The sequence below is a fragment of the Neofelis nebulosa genome, chromosome 1 (genome assembly GCF_028018385.1).
Source record: "Neofelis nebulosa isolate mNeoNeb1 chromosome 1, mNeoNeb1.pri, whole genome shotgun sequence".
In the NCBI taxonomy this organism is placed as follows: domain Eukaryota; kingdom Metazoa; phylum Chordata; class Mammalia; order Carnivora; family Felidae; genus Neofelis; species Neofelis nebulosa.
In genome coordinates, this window is record NC_080782.1 from 131,294,504 (window position 1) to 131,300,189 (window position 5,686).

At 42.2% G+C, this 5,686-nt stretch overlaps 1 pseudogene; it reads left to right on the forward strand.

Annotated features, from left to right (window-relative positions):
• Window positions 1-222: 222 nt before the first annotated feature.
• LOC131519292 (magnesium transporter NIPA2-like) lies at window positions 223-1,831 on the forward strand (annotated as a pseudogene).
• The last annotated feature ends 3,855 nt before the right edge of the window (window positions 1,832-5,686 follow it).

Consider the following 5,686-nt stretch of genomic DNA (forward strand, 5'->3'; position numbering starts at 1 on the left):
ATCTTTAGGGACTGTTTTAAAATAACACCCCAGAAGAGAAAAAAGCCTTTACCCCCTTCTCCTAATGTGATGATGTCTCCTTCAGCACCTGGAATTGAGATGACTTCTTGGGATGGAAAGTGATAGAGAACTGCCCTTGGTTCCTGAGACAGGGGTTAGGGGTTGCATGTCATCTGGGGCAGGTTCCCCTCGGTGCGCCCCCATGGAGGAGGCCAGGTGCGCATGGCTGCAGCCCTAGATGCTCTCACCTCCTCCTGTATGGCAAGGAAGGCACTGGCTGCGGGAGCTCAAGAGGGGGCGGCCTGTGCAGCCTGTGTGGGCGTATGAGTGGAGGTGATCAGGGCCAGATAGTGGAGGGGAAGCCACATGGCCAGCCTCCAACTGGGGCTCGAGCTACTCTGCCTGGGTTTAAAACTTTAAATGAGAGTAGAGTATTACTTATAAGAAAATGGGAGTGAATAGTCATCTCTAAAATCTCTTTCAGCCTTTTTTCATAAGAGAGACCATATTAAACTTACATATTTGAAGACTGCATAATCCTGCCTCCAGCGCCAATCATTTCTCTGTTTTGTGATCATTGTGACTCATAAGAACTTTTTCAGTAACGAATGAAGTGATCCAGGGGCATGGAAAATACAACTTTTACACTGTTCTGGGATTGGCTATGAGCTCCAGCATTTTCATTGGCAAGAGTTTCATTTTGAAAAAACAAACAAAAAAAAAAACCCAACAACAACAAACAAAACAAAGTCTTCTGCAAGTTGCCAGGAAAGACTCCAAGAGAGCAGGTCAAGGTGGCCATGCATATCTTAAAGAATCATTGTGGTGGGCTGGATTGCTATCAATGGGAGCAGGTGAGGTGGCCAACTTTGCTGCATATGCCTTTGCACCAGCCACCCTTGTGACTTCATTAGGAGCTCTCAGCATCCCGGTAAGTGCATCCTTTCTTCATACACCCACTCTAAATGAAAGACATAATTTTCATGGGAAAATTGGTTGTTTGCTAAGTATTCTAGAATCTATAGTTATGGTCATTCATGCTCTAGAGAAGAGGAGATCAAGACTTCAAACGAAATGTCTCATAAGCTGGGAGATCCAGGTTTTGTAGTCTTTGCAACCCTTGTGGTCATTGTGTCATTGATATTAATCTTTGAGGTGGGACCTTGCCATGGACAGACAAACATTCTTGTGTACATAGAAATCTGCTCTGTAATCAGAGTGTTTTTGTTGTCCTGTGTTAAGGGCCTGAGCCTTGATATCAAAGAGATGTTTGCTGGAAAGCCTGTGTTGTGACATCTGGCCAGGATTCTGCTGCTGAGCCTCATAGTCTGTGAGAGCACACAGATTAATTACCTGGGCAGGGCCCTGGGTATATTCAATACTTTCATTCTCACTTCAGTGTATTACATATTTTTTACAACCTCAGTTTGAACTGGTTCAGCTATTCTTTTTTTTTTTTTTTTTTGAGAGAGAAAGAGAGAGAGAGTGCTCATGAGTGGGGGGGGGGGGGGGGTGGAGCGGGCGGCAGAGATAGAGAGAAACAGAGAACCTGAAGCAGGCTCCAGGCTCTGAGCTGTCAGCACAGAACCTGACATGGGGCTCAAACCTACAAACCACAAAATCATGACCTGAGCCAAAGTCAGATGTTTAACCAACTGAGCCACCCCGGTGCCCCATGTTTAGCTGGTCTTTTTGAGAAGTGGCAAGATATGCCTATTGATGATGTTGATGGTACTTTGATGGTACTTTTACAATCACTGTGGGAATATTCTTGTTGCATGCCTCTAAAGATATCAGCTTTATTCTAGGTAGTCTCCCTTTGTCTTTTTGAAAGACAAAAAAGCGGTGAATGGCAATCTCTCTAACATGTATGAAGTTCTTAATAATAATGAAGGAAGCTTAACCTGTGGAATTGAAGAACACAGTGATGAAAATATCTCCTGAAGAAATGGAAATGTCACAGCTTTTTAAAAATTAATGCAATTAAAGATGAATCTATAATTGGATTATAAAGTGAATTTGAGTATCAGAATGTGACTGAAAAAGCATTGTTCTCAACAAATGTTCTCTAGAGACAATCTTTTTAAAAGTTTCACTGAAATTGACCAAGAAATTATTTTTCTTATATTTACATGTTGGTAGTTCACTAAAATGACCTCATTACATGGCCAATTTCTATTGGCCTTGTATTAATATAGAGGTGTTTTAAATTTTCCTTTTGCCAAATCTAAGTGCATTGACAGTTTTAAGTCCATAAAAATGTTTTATTTTTTCATTGGTGATGACAATCTGAAATGTACATTTGTCATCCCCACTCCATCAATCCCTGACCATTTGGAGGGTTTTTGATTTAAAAAAGAAGAAAATTTTCCTAATCATTATACTGTGATTTACTTTACCTATACAAATGATTTTAATTTTGAAATGTTAGCTTAAGAGAATCCTGTTATTAAATGAAGAAAAACTCATTTACAAAAGTAAAAAGGGTGGAGAGTTGCCCAGTGGAAATCTTTCTCATGCTATGACTTACCACCACACATTTGATGTTTTCCTATTCCTTGATGGCACCTTGCTAAACCAGTGCATCCTGCGTCTCTCAGGCAGTAGCCTGACTGATTTCATTCTTCACTTACTCTAATTCCTTGATACCTGGAACCTTGATTACCATTTTACATCAGCTCTTATACTTTTCAGTATATTTTCATGAGTTACATTGTCACTTGTATATTCTGACAACTCTGGGAAATAAAGTCAAAAGATTAGTTCCTTAAATTTAGCTCATGTTATAATAAAAAGAAAAACTGAAACCATTAAAAAAAAAAAAGAAAGTAATAGAGAACCACACAGAATCCTTTGCTCCCACCTGTGGCCCCTCTTGTGCTAGGTTCCTCTGCCTCTCTGCAGGTGAGAGGCACTCACTTCTCTGTTGACATGAAGAGCACTCGAGTCTATTACTGTTAGCTCCAATACTTTAGCCCAGCGCAGTTCACTGGTGTGGCTGAGCCAAAAAGAAAGAAAAGATACACATTTTGTCCTTTGGGACAAAATTAGGAAACTAGACAACAAATGTTCTTTAGCACATTTCATGTGCTGGTTATTGTCCTGGGAATTAGGGCTAGGAAAGCAGAGAAGACAGTACCAGTTCTCATAGAGAGACCATAGTGGTTTTTTGGGTTTTTTTTGAGAGACATGCATATGAACAGCTACTTTCTAAATAATTAGAAAAGCATTAAAGGACGTATGTGTGCAGTGGTCCTGAGTCCCAGTGAATAGGTATACAACCTGAACATTCAGAGAAGTCTTCCTGGAAGAGCTAACTCTAAGCTAAGACTGTTTCTTTAAACCTGTACCTTTATGAGACGATGTCCCTGTAATATAGTATGAGGGCAACTCTCTCTGTAGTCAGAATGGACCCACTGGTTACGGGAATACGGGAAACCATGTTCTTGGTGCTGCCGGGAACAGCTTTCACAGAGGAAAACACATAGACGTTGAAAGCAAAAGCCAGCCTTGTCCTACGGGTAAGCTCCCTTTGTGATTCTGATAGGGAATCTTAACATAATTATGTTGTAAGATGGCCAACAGGACTGAGAGGGTAATTCCAGTCCCCACCCCAAGACTCCCCTTCAAGGTTCTTCTTCCTATCCTGCTTGCCACGTGCACCAAATTACTACTAATGCGGAAGTAACTACTATAAATTGTCCCCCATGCTTGCGCTCAGAACTCAGACCTCTGGAAAGCCATCTCCTCTGTGCCCACCGGGGTGAAATAAATCTCCTGCCTTCCAAGATATCCAAGTGCCTCTTGGTTCTTCCGCTGGGTGATCCAGACCAGGTTCCGTAACAATTCTAACTGAACTTTTCCTGACTTGACCAGCCCTAGGATAAAATATTTTCTCAGGGTGGCATATACTCCTTTTAGTCATCTTTTTTGATCCATTTCCTGCTTTGAGTTTTCTGTCTCCATCATGGACAAATGTATGCATTGGTGGTTTGTTCTGTGAATGTAACACTTAGTTCCTCTATTGGCCCTTCTTGCCTAGGTTCTCTTCTCAACTGCCTCTCTGCTCATCTCCATCCTGAAGGGGTGAGGTGACCTCCATTTGGCTGTGATGAGCTTCTCTTTCTTACATCACATCCTTAACTATAATGGATGGGAAAGCAACTGTTTTTTGTGCTTCTTAACTAGTTAAGTCTAAGACCTGCATATTCACTTTGACATAAATTTCACAGGGATTTGACAATGAGCCTTTGGAGACTGATGAGACAGGGAATCAAGTGGCCACATTCATGAGTTATATAAGTATGATCAATACTGGATTGCCCTGTAGGCACACCAAGGAATTTATGTTTTTAAAAACACACTAGAAGATTCTAATGATTAACCTGGTATTGTTATGCCCAGACTTCATGATCCCCAAAGACCACCAGGGAGCCGAGTCCGATGCAAAAGCAAAGAGCCTTTATCTGAGCTAGCTCGAGCTCAATCCCTACCTGCACCAACGCAGCGGTGAGATACCGGAGAGAGAGAGCGAGTTTCAAAAGCACAAAGGTTTTATAGGGGTCTAGGGGCAGTTGGTGAGGTAATGGCTGTGGCCTCAGCCGATTGGCTGGGGAAGGGTCATGGCCTCGACTGATTGGCTGGGGAAGGGTCAGAGTCCTGTTACGCAGGTTGCCGGGTGTGTTTTTTTTTAATTTTTTTTAAAAAAAATTTTTAACGTTTATTTATTTTTGGGACAGAGAGAGACAGAGCATGAATGGGGGAGAGGCAGAGAGAGAAGAAGACACAGTATCAGAAGCAGGCTTCAGGCTCTGAGCCATCAGCCCAGAGCCTGACGCGGGGCTCGAACTCATGGACCATGAGATCGTGACCTAAGCTGAAGTCGGACACTTAACCGACTGAGCCACCCAGGCGCCCCTCACCAGGCGTGTTTTGATCAGGAAGTTTGAACTGGTGAGTGGGAGGTTACTCAAAGGGAGGAGGCGTGGTCTGAGGTTTCTGCGATTTTCCTGGAAAGGGGCCATGTCAGGGACATAGTCACTCAAGGTGGAGGACTCAGAACAAGATGGAGTCGGCTGGCGTAGGTCCGCTCTTTCAGTATAGGAGCTACTATCAATTATTAGAAGTAGAATGAGAAAGAGGGAAAGGGAAGAGTCACAGAATTATTTGGGGGACTTTTTATATTACACAGCACTTCTTTATTATATTACTCCTTAGGTTGTCAGCCTCTTGAAGAGTAAAGATCTAGAACCATTTGTTTTGCCAATCAGGTATGATTTTCTCTCTGGACTAAGACTAATTTTTTAATTCTTTTTTTTAATATGAAATTTATTGTCAAATTGGTTTCCATATAACACCCAGTGCTTATCCCAACAGTGCCCTCCTCAATGCCCATCACCCATTTTCCCCTCCCTCCCACCCCCCATCAACCCTCAGTTCTCAGTTTTTAAGAGTCTCTTATGTTTTGGCTCCCTCCCTCTCTAACCCTTTTTCTTTTTCCTTCCCTGCCCCCATGGTCTTCTGTTAAGTTTCTCAGGATCCATGTAAGAGTGAAAACATATGGTATCTGGCCTTCTCTGTATGACTTATTTCACTCAGCATAACACTCTCCAGTTCCATCCACATTGCTACAAAAGGCCATATTTCATTCTTTCTCATTGCCACATAGTATTCCATTGTGTATATA